A 19,660-nucleotide genomic window follows, 5' to 3' on the forward strand; every position below is an offset into this window, starting at 1 on the left:
TCGGAGTAGCTGATTTTCTTAAAACAATCGTTAACGTTTTCAAAATGTCTCAAATCAGCAAATCCACAACGTGTACGGTGGTCCAATGGCTTCAGTTCTTGAATGAAAACAATTTTATACGGATGCAGGCTCAAATACTTTCTGAAACGACAAAATGCGATCTTCAGCAAAACTTGCCTGAACAGCAGCAATATTTTCATTACTTCAAACGGTTCTTCATTTTACTGACACTTGAACATTTTGTAAAAAAAAAAATTACGCCCGAAATTTTCAAAAATTCGATGAATAGCGAGCAAAGCTGGGCGATTATTTCGCCAATAAAAAGGCTAAAATGGACGAAAAACTGCAATTAGAGGACGATTATTTTTATTATAAAAGTTATGCTGTTCTTGCGTGTATCTTTCCTAGATGAAATTGTAAACATTGCTGAATAAAATGAAAAAGATTAAGTATCATGACATATTCAAAATGGCCGAAACAACACTTAGAAATCACTTAGTTTTCAAAACCCCGGCACAAAAATAAATGATTTTTCAATCAAAAATATTCTCGTCAAAATAATGGATTTACTTAAAAAATCATCAGGTTGCTGAAATCTTACTTTTTGATGGTATAAAAATATACACATTAATATTTGTAAAATTCCAATGAAAAAGAAACCTACTCCCAATAAAACCAAATGGCAGACAAACAGTACTATTAACCGCTGTCATAGGGAAAGTTATTATAATAGGATGGAAACAAATTTTCGCCGGGAAGATTAACAAAACAGACACAAAATAAAATAACACACCATCGCCAGCCGGACTTTGTAAAGACTTTGACACTGATAGAAAATAGCTTTGAAAATTTCGCAATATTCAGACAAATTACAAAGTCATTATGGCAATTTGTTAAAGAAAACCAGGTTGGCACTTCTAATACCCATTTGAGGTAAGCCTGTACTAAGTTTGCTCTGCTTAAATAAGATTCAATAAAACGCACGAAGTCCCATCAAAGTCTGCATCGCTAACAACAGAAATTAAATAAAATAAGAAAGACAGAAGTAGAGAATGAACAGCAGAAGGTCAAAGGCAAAAAATAAAATGTCAATTTCGTTTTTGTCATTGAAGTCTAAAAAGCATATTGGGGATATAATGTACAGTTTGTTTTTATATAGTTGTTTATTTATATTTTCTTCGCTTGCTCGTTATCATTATGGTGTTACCGCATACTAGTGTTATAATCTGCTATCGATATGGGAACTAAAATCAGTAAGTGATAAGAATTTTAATAAGTGTTACATAACAATGGCTATCCAAAATTTGCAATTAACACGTGACAAACTCTAATCAGCACAAGGCATTGTACATATCTGGTGGATTATGGAACTCGATATTGGTGTAATGTTGCGTATACGCTAAGTCATACTGTGTACATGGTTATTAGCAGTCAAAGATCTTTTAAATCATGCTATAAAATTCCCCAGCAGACACTTCATCGAAGGGGTTTTCTTATATTGATTGCTGATTTAAAATTAAAATTTATTACTAAGAACTATGTATGTAAATTCATTGGCTATAAAATTGTCTAGTATAATGTGCGTTTAATCAGTATGTCCTAAACATGATTTTCGACAATTAGATATATTTTGTCGCTCTGAACAATCTATTCCTTCAAAGCAGTTACAATTTTACTTACAAATTTTGTCAGTGATTTTATTATTTTTCCTACCATCTTTTCAATATTAAATCTAAGCTCTCATTGTTATACTAAAGTGATTTTGTTTCTCAAATATTTACTTGAATACATTTGTATTTCTACTATTTAATGCACAAAATTGGCTTAAGGGCTGGGTTTATTGAATTTGAAAATTTAATTTCTGAGTTATTTAATTTAATAATATGAAACTATAATTTATTATGTTCAACATATCAACTTCAGAAGCCTACTTAATCCTTACTAATTTTCTATTTTCAGGTGTCAGTGTCAAAATATGAATAAATGCGAATATTATTTCAATATTTATGAAAAGGTGAGTTAAATACGATTCGAGGTTCCTAAGTAATTTTTCTATTATAATACCCATAACAAAGTTTTAGTGGTAATGACCAACTTTTTGATCCAGACTTCAAAATTCCATACAGAAATATTGTCATAGTTGCCAGTTACCAATTTCTCCCCAGATGTGGTGTATTAGTGCATGTTGTTTTCAGATGTTGAGTGTGGTGTTCTTCTCAGGGGAGTTGGGTTGTGCTAGGGTGCGCGAGTTTATCTCGAATAGAGTTGGGGAGGCTTAACTCATTTAAACACCACATAAAGGAGAAAAAAGTGTGTTCGAAAACAATTATAATATTGAAAGGAAATTTAAAAAATAATAAGGAAAAAAGTATACATTGTGACAAAAAAGTGCCCGGAACTTGTAAATAAAACACAAAATATGTTAATACTTATTCAACAATATTTATTTTTTCGCCTTCAAAGTAATCCCCACCAGATGTAATGGACTTCAGCTACTTTAGTGAATTTTGTTTTGCCTTTTCGATCAACTGAAAACGAGGTCAATGCACTATGGTTCCTAGGACCACATTTTCTGGCCAAAATCGATTTTTAAAAGTTCCGATTTTTCGTCTGTTTTTTTTATCATCACTAAGCTGATACTTCGCATGAGTTAATTGCATATTTTGTTTTCCCTTTAATCGGTTTACCGTTATGTGGTCAGCAGTTAAATTGTAACTTTGCCTATTTGCTTATACAAGTGGTGAAATTTGGCTGAAACTCAAAACTGAATATTTTATAAACAAATTAAAATTAACTAAAAGAAAAAAATGGAAACTAACAATAAAGGTAATTATATTTTGTTTCTCGAATATTAATACATTCAAATGTTGTTAAGTTTGAAAAAAATTTATTTAAATATTAACTTTGGCTTAAGTAATATTTTTCAACTTTACGTAGAGCTTAAAAAAATTGGTAGCAGTTGGTAGTCTTGGTACTTTGTGATTGTATAAATAACTCAATTTGGAGTTTGTGTGCAAAAAATTATTTTGCTCTTTTTTGCGATTTTTGAATAATTCACATTTTTCTTAGACCACTACTCCGTGCGATTTGCTGATTTATTTGAAGTATGGAAGGAGGAGGCAAACACGTGCCTTAGACAGACAGCAGTTTTTGATTTTTTGTTAGAAAACGTTATTGCAATTGACGTTTCCGATAAATACACAGTCTATTTAAAGGAAAAAAATAGAATTATATCTAAATATATTAATGACAGATGGGGAAAATGTCATCGGCGTGTAGATGTATTTTTGAAACAAAATGCACACTGGCTTTTAACAAAAACCGAAATAATGAAACCGGAGTTGTCATATTTTATACCAAGCACATCAAAAGTAGGCCGTAAATCCCTTACATTTAATGGAAAATCTGCAAGAACGCAAAGAAGAGAAGCTGCGGAATTATCGAAACAGCAAGGCGACAATATTGACTTAATGGTGTTCGCTGCGTCTACGGCTGCCCGTTAAAAGAGGTCAAATAGATTTGGCTGTAACTTTAAAAAGGACTTTAAACAACTCAAATGAAATGTCTAAAATAAGAAAACTAGTAGAAAATAAAACCGACGAGAAATGCCCAATTCACATGTCTGCTGAAGAGGGGTTGGCTTTCTTGTTGGAAAATAGCTTTACCAAACAACAATATATAAATATTCGAGAGGAAAGTCTTAGCCGAAATTGTGATATCTTTCCTTCTTACAAAGAAGTATTAAGTAAGAAATGTGCATGCAGACCGAAGGTAATAGTAGTTAACGAAAATTTGGCAAAAGTTCCATTGAAAAGATTGCTTGAACACACAGCAGATAGGCTTAGTATACTAAAGGGTGATTTTTTAAGAGCTTGATAACTTTTTAAAAAAAAAAAACGCATAAAATTTGCAAAATCTCATCGGTTCTTTATTTGAAACGTTAGATTGGTTCATGACATTTACTTTTTGAAGATAATTTCATTTAAATGTTGACCGCGGCTGCGTCTTAGGTGGTCCATTCGGAAAGTCCAATTTTGGGCAACTTTTTCGAGCATTTCGGCCGGAATAGCCCGAATTTCTTCGGAAATGTTGTCTTCCAAAGCTGGAATAGTTGCTGGCTTATTTCTGTAGACTTTAGACTTGACGTAGCCCCACAAAAAATAGTCTAAAGGCGTTAAATCGCATGATCTTGGTGGCCAACTTACGGGTCCATTTCTTGAGATGAATTGTTGTCCGAAGTTTTCCCTCAAAATGGCCATAGAATCGCGAGCTGTGTGGCATGTAGCGCCATCTTGTTGAAACCACATGTCAACCAAGTTCAGTTCTTCCATTTTTGGCAACAAAAAGTTTGTTAGCATCGAACGATAGCGATCGCCATTCACCGTAACGTTGCGTCCAACAGCATCTTTGAAAAAATACGGTCCAATGATTCCACCAGCGTACAAACCACACCAAACAGTGCATTTTTCGGGATGCATGGGCAGTTCTTGAGCGGCTTCTGGTTGCTCTTCACCCCAAATGCGGCAATTTTGCTTATTTACGTAGCCATTCAACCAGAAATGAGCCTCATCGCTGAACAAAATTAAAGCGCGAAACACATTTCGAACCGAACACTGATTTTGGTAATAAAATTCAATGATTTGCAAGCGTTGCTCGTTAGTAAGTCTATTCATGATGAAATGTCAAAGCATACTGAGCATCTTTCTCTTTGACACCATGTCTGAAATCCCACGTGATCTGTCAAATACTAATGCATGAAAATCCTAACCTCAAAAAAATCACCCGTTACAAAGAGATGTTATGGTCGCGGTGATGGAGGATAGGAAAGAAACCTTTTTGAAAGTGGAGTTAATTGTAAACTATGGATTTGACAGCAGTACAGGTCATTCTAATTTCAAGCAGAAATATTCAACTCAATCACATCAAATTGATTCATCGCTTCTTGCCACTACAATTACTCCATTACGTATGTATGAGTGACGAAAACGGCACAATTTTGTGGTACAATCGGACACCACAGTCTATAAGATTTTGTCGTCCTTTAAAACTTGAGTATATTAAAGAAACTAAAGAAACAATAACTAAAGAAAACAACGATATTAAAGCGGAACTGGACAAATTAGAGGTCTTTAAAATAAAAATTGACGATGAGAAAACAATTGAAATAAATTATAGGTTGTATTTGACGAAATCACGAATTATTTGCTGAAATTATTGGTGTAAACAAGGAACTTATATACAATTTAAAGATAATATTAATATGTTTATCTTGCCAACTTCCATTAAACTTGGCAAAGTTTGAATTATTCTGCTTCCGGACCGCCTAACTTATAATGCAAAAATATCCCTGGAGCCCGATGACAGCAACTGTGCACAAAGTCTTAGTTCACTCCAAAAAGATCATCGAAAACATGGTACTTCCAATTGGTTATTTTGGTGAAGAAGCCTCAGAATCGCGAAATAAAATTTATAAATCGGATAGGGTACATCATGCTCGGAAAAACCGCCGAATTAGCAATCTAACTGACGTGATTAATAGAGCTTTTGACACATCAGATCCTTTAATTTCTAGCATTAGCCTCGACAAACGCATAAAAAACAAAAACGAATGCAACTTCCTTAGGAAGTTATTGCTTTATTAAGCTCTGCGGATGGTGACGCTGATACATTTTCTGCAAACGACGTTGATGAAAATAATGAGAACGACGAAGGCAATTCGGGCTTTAACTGTGGATACGAAGAGCTATTAAATAATTTAGAATTAGAAAATGATTCAATTTATTTAATGTACATATGTTACTACGCTGGTGTTAGCTTCTTATATGTTAACTAAAAAATATTTTATTATTTAGTACTAACGGTAATAAGTTTAAACATACATACAAATATTATAAAAATATCACCCAATAAAAATCAGAAATTATTTAAATTTCAAACCTATTTTGTAAAATTTTCCACAGCTTTAGAGAATATTTTTCGTATAACGAAAATTGTTTTTGTAGTTGAAAGTTTCCAAGAGAATATACGATAATTATTACAAATCAACGAAAATTTAAAAAAATTTATACGTTATACTAAAAAAGTTTTTAAAAATATTGTTAAAATCATTGCGCAGTCTGAGCCGACTAAAACGTGTACTTCCTTATACCAAAATTCATTGGGCTGCGTACTCGCAATTTGTTTTAAAGCTCTAAATACAAGGTTCAAAATTTTGGGAAAACTCTTCGAATTTTTTGAAATTTTGTGCAGAATGTTTCTCTAAATACAAGGTTCAAAATTTTGGGAAAACTCATCGAATTTTTTGAAATTTTGTGCAGAATGTTTAACGTTGATTTGCGCTATTTGTGTTGATTTATATTTTAATAAAAAACTTAAAAAAAAATCGAAAGGAAAGTATTCTTGCTATGGCAAAATATTCCCCACGGGGTCATTTGTTTGAGTCACTGTATATTAGATAGATGCGCATGGCGGCTTTTTAAACTCTCCTATTCCATCTATAAACCCTATTTACTATATATATGCAAAATTTCAAAACTATATTACAGTTATTGGAATTTTGGCCAGAAAATGTGGTCCTAGGAACCATAGTGCAATGGTGCGACAATTTCAGGTTGAGGAACACTGAAAACCCCGCGGAGCCCAACCTGGCGAATACGGTTGTTAAGCGATGGTATTCATTGCGCTTTTGACTTGAAATTCGTTCGCAACCGTACTCTTTTTGAAAAAAAAAAATTTGGGTTTATCGGGATGAGTTGAGCAAGACTCATACTTACAGGACTTATACTAAAATCATTCGAACGGAATCGCGTGAGATGTCGAACACTCTTGCAATTTCTTTAACACTCGCCTAAAGATTTTCAAGTACTATATCTTTCATATTAATATTTTCATCAGTTGAAGAGGTCGATGATCGTCCAGAAAGAAGCATGTCTTCAACGATCTCTGTTATCGGCTTATGCTTCAAAATTTCTGCGTGAAAAAATTACCCTATATCGTCAAAAGTGTGCTCAATAATATAATTACTCAATTCATATTTAAGAAATAAATTGAATGAAAACCTTAAAGCTGTCGTTGTTGATGGTCCTACATTTTCAAGATACTCAATAAAAATTATTCCATCTGCATTCCAAAATACAGACGCCATAATTTTGCTTTAGGGTAGGTTCATGACTGTCGATTGGACTTCGGAATGAAGCGATAAATCCATGTTTCATCTATTTTGATATATTGACGCAGAAACTCGGGCTTATAATGCTTGAACATCTCCAATCACTGCTTCGAATAATCAACTCGTCGTTATTTTTTATCAAAAGTGAGCTCCCGTGGCACCTATTTTTCACAAAGCTTTCTTGTACCCAACTATTCGTAAATAATATGATGTACACGTGCAGTTGATGTTTTTAGATTAGCTGCTACTACGATCTCTAACAACTTTGCTTTACGTTTTCCTAGACTTTTTTGGTCAGCATATGGATTCGTTGATAGTGGCGCCATCTATGTCTATGTGAAACTTATTATTTAACATATTAAGCTCAAAGGGGCGAACGGAGCCTTTTATAATAAAGAGCCCCCTACGAGCTTCATTGTTTCTTAATTTTGTTTTGACTCTTTTGTCATCCGTTGCAAAAGCTAGGATTTCTACATTTCGGTTAACTTGAATATTAAGCGGTATTACTTAGGGTTCATTTATAGTCACTAAAGCAAGACTTAACATGCAGTGATATTTTCAATCAAATTTATAAAGGATTATTTTCTAAACATGTGTTGCTAATTTGCTTTAACTGGTTCAAAATATATTTTCGTGTTGGGTATATTTAGGTATGTCTTATAAATTTTCTGATCGGTCAATGGCCACCATGACTCTGTTTGCATATTTCTAACCGTTTATGCTAATTTTCGAGCCGGCGTTCCGGTTGGAATTTCGGTTATAGTACGCTCAATTTTGGCTTCGAGCTCCTCGAGCGTTGCTGGTTGGCCTTTGATTTAACATACCACCAGAGAAAATAATATGTGAAAGAGGCGGTAAATCACATGATCTTGATCGGCATTTTCTGCTTAATTTCAAAAAAAGATGGTCAATTGTAGGATGGTCAATTGCGTTTCCTGAACCACAAGAAGGTTTGGCTATTGCTAAAGCCTCTTCCTATAGCTAATCTATATCTCTTATTATTTATCACTATACCGAGCCCGTATACTCAAATTTCACATTTATCTCGCAATAGCGTTATTTATCAACAATATAAGTCAGCCTACGCTTTATCAAATTTGTTTATAGTCTCGTAACATTTCGCGCATTATATTTTGTTCATCTAACACCTACAACTACTCGAGATTTATATAGAGTTATATATGTATATTCAGAAGATCAGTATGATGAGGTGATACCAAATATGATTGTAATTCATTCAGTTCTTTCGTAATGGTTTTAAAGTACAAAATTTTGCAACACATATATGGTTTGATAGTGTAAATGTAGATGTGTAATTTTTTTAAACTTCAAAGGTAGTTTCTAGAGATGCAAACTTGTACACTCTCTCAAGGAAGAATAGTTTTTATACTCCAAAAATATATTTTCGGTTATTTTAGGCCTGCAAAATTATTTGTTATTTTCTTTCAAGTTTGCTTTCGTTTAATAGAAAGGAAGATCTAAAAAATAAAAAAATAAACATACGAGTATTGCTGTGTAATCATATTAAATAGTAACCATTTATTTCATTTTAATTTAAACCTTAATGAAGGTATATGAAATAACGGTTTTTCCTATGGAAACACTCGTTTCATCCAACAACAGCGCTACTGGTCGCATCTGGTCATCTAACTCTTCAACGGCATGATTTAGATTTTTGCTGTTCTCATCATTCTCGTTATGACTGTTAATTTGTGTGCTGCTCGAAATGGCCGCTTCCTCTTTCTTCAAAGCTTCTTTGGCCTCTTTCTTTGCTTGCAATTTGTTCTTAACAATTCTTGTGTGTAATGATTTCATAAACTTCAGAGATTTATTTTGTTTTACTGCTAACATTTTTAATTTTTTCAATTCTTGCTCTTTCTTCAAAGCTTCTTTGGCCGCTTCCTTTTCTCGCAGTTTGTTCTCAACAATTCTTGTGTGTAATGATTTCATAAACTTCAGAGATTTATTTTGTTTTACTGCTAACATTTCTTATTTTTTCATAAGTGTTTCCCTGTTGCAAGACATCTTTGTGCAAGGAGCGTTTAATAAATTTTGAAACTCGTCGGTGCGCTGCTGAAGTCTTTGTGACAAATTTTTACTTACGCGCCGAATTTATACCAAATCCTGCAGCTGTCGAATGTTTTCGGGGGTGTTCGTATTCTTTTGTGTTTACATATAAATACCTGCTACAAGGTTAAGTAATATACACATTTCAGCTAAAACCAGCTTATCTACCTGGAAGCAGGTACTTTTCTTGAGCGAAAACCTATTGCGCTACCTGTCACTTGACATTACATAATGTGAGTTTTTGAATATATTACTAGACATTTCCGAGTCGTTTTCAAAATCATAATCTCTCTACTTGTATACCAACTCAAATTTTTAAATAATATTTAAATAAATAAAATTATATAATATATAAATTTTTATTAAATCTTTATATATATAAATCTTCTGACCGTGTGTTTGCCTTGGAATTGCTCCTAAACGGATGGGCCATTTTTGATGAAATTTTGTGTGTACGTTCAAGGAGATTCGGGAATGGTTTATATTTACAATTTGGTCCACTGGAAAATGTTTTTTAAATTATTTTTTCATTTTCAATCAATTTTTAAATTTGGAATGTTTGACCGATAGATGGCGCTCCCATCGCAGTATCCAATATTCAAACTTTAAATTGGCGTAAACGTGTATTAAACAAAACGATGCCAAAGTAAAAGGCGACATCTGTGCATCAAGTTTTTATCACATCGCTTAATATCTATGTATATAAAAGAAAGTGATGTTAGTTACTACACTTATAACTAGAGAACGCCTGGACCGATTTCGGTGATTACCACCAATTCGGATAGGTCTCCGCCCAAACAAGGAGAATACTTCTTTTTTAGGATAATTCCAAAAAGTATCTTTTTTCCATAAACATTTTTTTTTTCAATTTTTGTTTGTTTTGTTTTTCAATATTTTGATTTGTAAATTATTTGAATAGTTCAATTTCGGTCGCTTGCTTTTTTATTCCGGCTATTCAAAAGAAAAATTATTCAGTGAAAACTTTACGTGCGTTTCACACAAAGAGGTCAATTGCAGATTTAAATTTGTTACGAAGCCACGAAGAGGTCGCTCTAATATCGGTCCATCAAAGTATGGCAGCCAAAGGCAAGGCAAGGCAAGAAGTACTCCCAGGATGCGGTGACATACGTGCGGAATTATGGATCGCGGTCAATAAGCAAGCGATCGTCACGATGTCACAGCACGACTTTTCAAACAACAGTTACGATGTTTCATGGAGTTTATCTTGGAGTAGGATAGGTATATGTGGTACTGTTAGATGCTAAATGTACTCTGTTGAGTGGCAAAAGAGAGGTTTGTCGCACGTACATATTCTTCTTTGGATGGTGGATAGTTGTCACACCAGATCAAATTGATGAACTCATTTCTGCGGAAATTAATGATGCAGAGAAAGATCCAGTATTATATGGTTGGTATGCCTGACAATAAATGCGCGAAACATTATCCATGTGCTTTTCTGAAACACAAGCTGGAAATGATGGATATCCACTCTATCGGCGTAAACATCGAAGTTAACAACACATCAAAGTTGACAACAAATGGGTCGTACCATATTCGCCACTATTGTCTAATTCACATTCAAAAGTCATGTGAATGTTGCGTATTGTAGTTTGGTGTAATCGATAAAATTCGTTTGTAAATACGTCACCATAGGAAGCAACATGGCGGTTATTGGTTTTAAACGTCACGGTCGATACGTGAACTGAAATAAAGTGCTTTGTAGGATATTTCTTTTGAAATTCATGAACGTTTTCCGACTGTTGTGCGTCTCGAAGTTAATTTGGGGAATGACCAAAGAGGATATTTCAACCCAGAGAATACAGTACAGTCAACAGAAACACCACCATCAACAAAATTAACATTAGCGAGTTTTTTCTCAACTTCCGTCAGTGATCCGTTTGTGAGAACATTGCTCTATTCGAAATACGTTGTTATTATACATGGGATGCATCATCGAAGAAATTGTTACGCAGAAAGCAGGGTCATCCAGTAGATGGACATCCAGGTGTGTTCTCAACTAATGCATTAGAATGAACTTACACAATCCACCCGAAAAACGAATGCCACTGAAGTTCACACACATTTCGCGATGATCAGCCTTCAAATCCGCGTTATGGGATACGACCAAAAATTACATTGCCGAAGACATTTTACATTGCATACGCTAAGAATTGGAAATGGGCCAATACTGATTGATACTTCCCATGGTCTGATATCAATCCCATATGCCGTTTATCAATTCACGAAAGATGGACTCATCACGAATGTTTATACGAACATTGGCCAAACTGTCGTAAGTACGATTCCTTGAGTGTACGAGCAATCTTAGCTGCCACAAATACAAAGTCAAATTCCAGGAGACTTGCAATCATACAAATCGATCGATCGTCTGACAATGAAGACGACACCGTGAATTACCAGTGGAATTTGTAAATTCTTTGGAGAGGCCTGGTATGCCACCGCATCATCGCAATCTGATTGTGATGCACCTATCAAATATAAGGGACAGAATGCTTGATTCTACGGATTTCTTTTGAGTTCTAACGATTTGCCATTTCGGTTCAAAAGTATTCCGTTTCCAGTGAAAATTGAATTTAAAATGACGATCAACAGAATAGTCGCATACTGGGTGGCATACATTTGAAAATGCTATGTTTTTCACACGGCCAGATATACGTGGCGTGCTCAAGAGTTGAAAAACCATCTTCTCTGTACATTTACACACCGGAACAGAAACCAAAAATTTTTGTTTATCAAGCTGCGTTACATTGAAGAAAAATGTAGACAAATAGCAAATAAATGATTATCAATAAAATATGAATTTTTGTCTTTTCATTTCAAAACACATAATTTCGCGCAGGACAACGGCTGCGGGGTCAGCTAGTGTTATTATATATTAAGACTTTCTTGACTTTCTTGTTGATGGAGTAAACGTTATTATAGAAAGACCAGGGACTTCTTAAAAACACGTGGTGAAATTTTTTTCGCATAATTTATGGCGTCGCTGTGCCATACATACAATACATTTTGGAGATTATTTTTCTTTTTTTACTTTATTCAGTTGTTAGATCACAAGTCAAATACAATAAATAAAATAAAACAAGTAAGGAAGGCCTCGTTGATGACGAGGGGACGTTCGGTAAAAAATCAGCCAAATACACTGAGGTCTGAAGATTTGATGTCTGGGTTCAAAAGTTATTGCTCGAAGGCGGCAATTTATGTGCACAAGATTAAATACTTATAAAGGAATCACTTTTTCAAAGTATACTAACTAGAAGTCAAAGAGGCAGATGGAATTTAAAGTTTGATATGGAAATCAAGTAGTGTAGTGCATAAAGTAGAGGAAAAAGGCTTGGTTGAACTAGCTTCAGCGGTTGGAGAGTATGTACATTTAAATATTAATGGACCCATTCATAAAGGGTATTTATCTCACTTAGTTTAAGTATGATGCTGTATAAGTTTTCGTTTATTGCAGTTTTGTAGGCGTGGCAGTTGTCCCATAATGTCAGGAAAAATATGTTGACAGACTACCGTATTTCAACTCATCCTGAACATGTATAGTTTAGTTTTAGTTGATACTAATAACCGTTAAATAAAAAAACCTATTATACTCTGTACCAACATCTTGCTAGAGTATAAAAAGTATTTACATTATTATCATTTTTGTTATTGTGTATTGTCCTCGGGATGTACTAAGCTTCCGCTATCTTCTATCGTCAATTTCAATTTTCTTTACATGTCTATGAAAGAAGTGCCAGTATATACATATGTACATTGAAGCAATGTACGCAGAATAAAACACACATGTACGCACTATATGTATGTGTGAGTATGAGTGAATGACCTTCGTTAAAAATTTGCCGTAAGCGAAGGCAATTTTGCTCAAATTAACTGATTTTTTGCATTTTGACGTGAAAAAGCAAGGCTGTTGGTTATGCACATTATGAAAGCTTAAAATTATCTGTAATGGATCTATTTATTAATGATCGTTGCTTTATTAGAACTGGGCTATGCACAATATGAACTAAGGTAACCTAAATAGCTTCATTGCACTTTAAGCATTACGCACTTTCTGGTAGCCACTTGCCGCTTGTTAATAAAGGGTGGGCCATATAAAATTTTAAATTTCGAAGATTGGGCGTAAAAGATTGAGTGTAGAGTTTGCTGTATGGCACGTAGCGCCGTCCTGCTGGAACCAAATGTTGTCCAAGTCTTCCTCTTCAATTTGCTTGAAGAAAAATTCGGTTAACATTGCGCGATATCACTCACCATTGATGGTTACGGTTCCTTTTTCATTTTCGAAGAAAAATGAGCCGATGATTCCACCAGACCAAAATCCTCACCATACAGTGATTCGTGCTGGGTGCATTGGTTTCTCGACGATTACGTGCGGCTTTTCTGTGCCCCAAATGCGACAAATCTGCTTGTTAACGTAACCTTCGAGGTGGAAATGAGCCTCGTCTGAAAAGATGATTTTTCGGTAAAATTGACCATCCTCGGTCAAACGATCTTTTACCCAATCTGCGAACTGTAGAATAGTGAATAGCGACCCATTTCGTGTCACTGACATCGCCTGAAGTCTGCACTTAACTCTGCACTAGTTGAGCTTCCTGCTGTAATTTATGACTAAAATTAATGTACAACAGATTTCATCGGCTTAGCTACTAGCTGCTATCATGGAATATTTACTCGTCCACTTAAGAGTAGATGTGTACGCACACATAAATACCACATACGTATGAATGTGTGGAATCGAATGCAATAAGTTTTGTACCTGCTTTACTTCACTTTTATCTTACTTTACATGCCTCTTTATTTGTTAGAAAAAAATAGTGAATTGCTGGCGACGTAAAGCAGCGAGCGAGTAAATAATAATTCATTATGATGTTAAGTATACGTCCGGTCATGTTGGTACAAAGTGAATATAAATTATGTACCATACCTCACCGACCATAAATTTTTCTGTGCTAATACCTGAGCGCTGCTTGCTGTGAGAAAATATCAAATATAATGAAGTGCAATGACTTAAGGAAATTTAATAAAAACAAAGAAAATTTTCTGTGTACAAAATTAATATGACAAATTGTTGGTGTTCAGCAACAAAGTTTGCCCTATCTGCGCGTGTAATACCAAACGAGGACAAAAAATGCATGAATGTAATTAAGAACTGTCGGAATAAATTATCACATTATTATTATACATCTCCTGGAACTTTTAACTCGAGAATATATTAAATTTATAAATGCTTAATTGCTACATGTGTTTACTTCAATTTAACACCAGACATATAAAATATAGAACGAGCACATGTAAATAATAAAAAATGTTGAGAGTAATGTTTTGGAGTTTGCTGGTATATTTCATCAACATGACATCGATTTTATGATGAAGAGCCTATGGTGGAGAAGTGAGTTCAAACAGAACTCCAAAAACGCTTCTTCGGTATAAAATCCCACTCCAAATGCGTTCAGTAATTGGTAGGTTTGGTCTTTATATGTTATATCTGTATATATTCATGCCTTATGCTGTGCTTGTTTATCTCAACAAAAATGGATATTTAATCCTAAACACAAATAGGTCAAATGTGGATGAACCCTGCTACCTAATGTCTGGCGCCTCAAATGCGAGGCGAGCACAAACGCCTGCTTCCTTTATTTACTTTCATGGAAAGCACACTGAAATATGCGATGGGCCACTCATTTAACGGGTTGGTTTACAGCAAAGGCATTCGAACATTATAACAGCACATATATGCAGTCTCTATCTCAGTCATTATCTAGTAACATTAGAATGTCTAAATAAATTCCAGATTATTATGAACTAATGGCATCTTATACATATGTATACTTATATACATGTGGATACGTATGTATGTATTTTATATGCAAGAGAGTTGAGTTCATCATTGTTCCTTCGCTGATATATACTATATATGTGTGAAAGTACCGTAACGCACATGCAACCACAATCTGCTTTAGTAGGCTTTACTCAATGCTTTGAGCATCTTGAACTACCATGTCAAGTACTTGTTTGTTGGTGATCGTTACACTTGACATTTCAGCAGTCTGCGCGAGTAACTTGGTTAATTAATTTAGCCATAAAATCTATTGAAATAATAATGTTTCTAAATTCAGGTTTCCCGTGATAATTTATTGTGATTTGCTGTTTGCATTGAAGTCTAAGTGTATTCACTGTAATATTCAGGACTTCACAGTTTGAATATATAATTATTAATATAGTAGTATTTGGATATAATATCTATCAGATGATTATTGAAACTTTGTTGAGAATGCGAAAAAGTTTGGGGAGCAAAAAAGGTAGAAGACCATCATATTTGGCAAGTTCAATTAATTTGCGAACCTGTTAAATTACTCATTTTTCAGTGATAAAACAATAAGTTTTTGCTTTATGATACTTGAATACATGCATGTGTATACATATATGAATATGTCTACATCGGAATGTGCTCGCAAAAGTATGTGCAAGCGATATCTTCAAATGTCGATAAGCCACACATGACAACTTGCTGTCCCTACAAGCCAGCTGATTGCTGAAAATATTTACACTCTCAACAATTTTCATAAAACACCGTTGTTCGCTTACTTCATCTTACTCCGCAATGCGTCAACTCAAAATGGACAAAGGGAGCGAAAGATAACAAAAGGTCGTAAAACATGAATTCAGGTGCAGAAAAATAAGTCATCAAAAGCGGTCGTACGGTCATACCGAGCGTTTGAAATATTAACTTAAGCTGAACTTATGGGTGGTACAATAAAATATTTATGAGAAAGTGGAGAGAATGCGGAAAAATAAATGTTTATGTAAATTATCGCCTAATTTCTTCCACTAACAGAAAAACTGGACAAATAATTGTAAGTAAATAAATATGTAAGAAAATCCAAAGCCTAAATTTTTTTTGGTTAGATTTATATGCATTCATTCATTAATTTTTCTTTCAAAACAAGAAAAAACGTTAACTTCGGCTGCACCGAAGCTAATATACTCTTTAGAGGTGCATTTCTTTTAGTAACTATGTGTCCAGTTTGTATGGAAGCTACATATATGCTATAGTCATCCGTTCTGAACAATTTTTTTGGAGATTATTTTATTTCCTTAAGCAGTAATCCAAGTCAAATTTCGTGAAGATATCAAGTCACGGTACTTTTATTGAAAAAAATTCAGCTATATCGGGACGAGTCGAGCAAGTATGCATTTCATACCCAAAATATACACACATAAAAATCACGCGAAAGGACTGGCTCTCTTGCTACCTCTCTAACACTTGTACCTTTATGTTTTTAATATATATTTTCACCAGTTGAACAGTTCGAAGGTCGTCGGTCGTCTAGAACGAGGCTTGTCTTCAAGGACATCTCGACTGCCTTTGAAGGTTTTATACCACTCGTATGCTTGTGTATTTGATAGAACTGAATCACTGTAAGCCTTCTCCAACATTCGCAACGATTCCGCACACGAAATTGGGTTAGATATAGAGAATTTTAGAAAAATTCTTCGATATTTTTATTCAATGTAAAAATCGGAACGACTACTGAAGTGTATCGATTTTAGGGGTTAGGGGTAGTCAGAGGTACGAAAAAGGTGAGAATTTTCAGTATTGTTTTTGCTATTAACTCGTGTTATTTTACAAAATGGCATTATTATAGAATGTGTTGACTTGAAGTCACAAAAATTAAAAAAAAAAATTAATTTCCTAAGTTGTAATTGTTTGTGTTGACCCAGTTCCAAAAAAGGTACTTGCGGTGACAAACATAAGTCCTTGGAGATTCATCTAAAATCAATCGGACAAAAAAAATTAGTTCTATAAATAGATAAATTCGGGCCTGATTGAAAGATATTTTTTTCAAAAATTAACAAAATGGCGGCCTCAGGAAAATTTTCTAAATTTTTGGGAAAAAAGCAGTAGTTAATTGGACTTGAAAAATCGAAATTTTTGAAAAAAAAAATCCTTCCATCAGGCCCGAGTTTATTATGTATTCCAAAAGCTGTATTAATTTCATTAAAATCGACTGAGCGGTTTTCGAGTTACAGTTTTCACCAGTTCAAAAAACATAGTTTTGAGAAAACGCGTTTAAAGTTTCACACTAGCGCCTTGAAGTGCCCGAGCTCTCTTCGTCGAATAACTCAAAAACTAATTATCGGATCAACGTGAAATTTTCAGAGCATATTTTTAAGATATTACATTTAGCGAAAATGCAAAAAAAAAAATAAAAAAATTTTGAAATTCTGACTACCCCTAACTCCTTAAGCAGCTGCTATAAACAAACTGGTTGATTTAAGTAACCGCATATATGAATTTATGTAATTACTATTTTTTGCCATTCCTTGGCATTTAAACCTTGATATATTTTCGCATGATCTATGCAAATTATTCTCGTTCTCGATCAGAGGATAAATTTTAATCACAACAAATTTCACATCAAAGAAGCCTTCAATAAGCACAAAAGACACCTGTGGTTGAAAATCCGGTGCTATGAAAGCAAAATTGTTTGAATTGCTCCTAAATCCTTTTAGAACTTTCTATGCCAACGTGTATTTGTTCTTCCGTGTTTACTTAACTACTCATATGCTGATGAAAGAGTCATCACCTTTTCTTCAGTAGATAAATCTATATACAGTCATTTTAAGCAAACATATATATATCAACGAAAATACATATTATAAATAAATAATATTACATAATATGAGTAGACGTGAGAGTAGGTCAATAAGGATTTTCGTTATCAAAGTTAAATATATTGCACTTTCACATAGACAAATACATATACATATATAGTTATGTTTATTGTTTGTATAATATGTTATTTTACATGTATAGCAAATACAAGTATAAAGAAGATACTTTTTGTATGCTTGCTTAGGAACTTTTTAACCAATATTTACATGCTCTTTGTAGAGCTTTAGAAAGTGTGTAAAATTATTTTTCTCTTTTGAAATATTTCTGATCTGAACGAACTTCTGGTATTCCTTTTCATTTTGCTTATGACCTAGAACTCAAAAGCAGCTATGCACAATTTGAATATTCCAATATTTCTAGGCTTTATAATATCAACAAAACATAGACAGTTGCACTGAATTCACTTATCATCGCCATTGTTTTGCATTTTGATATACTTGCATATACAAATTTATACCTACAACTGATACAACATATGCGTTTGCATGTGTGTGGGTGTTTTCAAAGTTTTCACATTCTTATGAATCACCTATTTGCACACCGAAAATGACTTTAATATATTTTAGCACAATGTGGTATTCGTTTTTTGAGGTGTGGGTGAATGTGTATGATTGCATGAAATAGCCAAGAATCCCACACACTCAACTGTAAACATATTAAAAATACTTTGATGGCATTTTTATCATCCTCGTTGACAAACTGCAATAATATTTCCTCCACCGTAAATACTGTATGGTAGACATTGTGGGCGCAAAACTCATGGAATTCTTAGATGTAAGTAAACAATATTTTACTGCAACGTACATCACTAATAAATAATGTCTGCAAGCAGTAGGAAAAGTGGAAATAGTTCATTTTTTCTTTTACTTGTCTTCCGAGTTATTTGCTAGAGAAATTACAATTGGATGTATACCACTCGCTTTTGTGTTTTTTTTATTGCCGGCAGCAATTTAGTCTGCTTTCGCTCTCGCAACTGAAACCAGCAGTTGCTTGAAAAATCATAAAAGATTTTAGTACTCTCCATGTTGGCTCATAAATACAACGGACTTTGCAAAAAAAAGTTTATAAAGTAGAAAGTGCATATTTTCATACACATAGATACAACAGAAACATATGGAGGTATTTTTAATAGCCTTAAAGCTTGATGCTGGTGTGTGGGAGCTTTTTTGTTTCTCAAGCTCTTATAATCATTTCACAAAATTCAAACAATTCATTTGATATTCTGAAATATATCTTAAATGGTAGAGTTAATTGATTCAGTCACAACGAATCACATAGACCCAGCACACGAATAAACTCCAGCATCCTCACGAGTGTTATTGAGGCGATGTGATCCCTATTTGGATGCACAGATCTAAGGGCCTATATCCTGCGTCTACAGGCTGATGAGCAGTCTATAAACAGGTGTTTGAAATATTCATCGGAAGATTGATTACAATTTGCCTGGCGCATGCTTGCACGTGAAAACATATGTGAATATGTATTAACTTAAAGGTAAAAAATATTATATAAACTTCAATTTTTTTGTAAGCAAAAAGGCAAAAGTTTGATCCTTTAAAGCAATAAGGAGTTTTGATAAGTTACTGACGTTATGGGTACTAAGTTGTCGTTTTTTTATTCTGAATTTGAAGTGTACCCGAAACACTTGAGGTTGTGATGTATAATAAATTAAATCTTTTCTCTTGACCAAGTTTTGTTCCTTTTTCAATTTAACAACAATTTGTCGAAAA

General features: G+C 33.9%; 1 protein-coding gene across 7 annotated transcripts in view; it reads left to right on the forward strand.

Annotated features, from left to right (window-relative positions):
• LOC105231074 (serine/threonine-protein kinase 32A) overlaps positions 1–19,660 on the forward strand; it is a 198,607-nt gene that overhangs the window by 101,123 nt on the left and 77,824 nt on the right. For 2 of the 7 annotated variants that reach the window (XM_049447201.1, XM_049447202.1), the window contains exon 3: positions 1,960–2,014. The exons of the other annotated variants lie outside the window; for them this stretch is intronic. The gene's annotated coding sequence lies outside the window, so the exon portion shown is untranslated. The remainder of the gene's footprint in view (positions 1–1,959; positions 2,015–19,660) is intronic. 7 annotated transcript variants of the gene reach the window in all.

This window comes from Bactrocera dorsalis, chromosome 2 (assembly GCF_023373825.1).
Source record: "Bactrocera dorsalis isolate Fly_Bdor chromosome 2, ASM2337382v1, whole genome shotgun sequence".
NCBI classification, from domain to species: domain Eukaryota; kingdom Metazoa; phylum Arthropoda; class Insecta; order Diptera; family Tephritidae; genus Bactrocera; species Bactrocera dorsalis.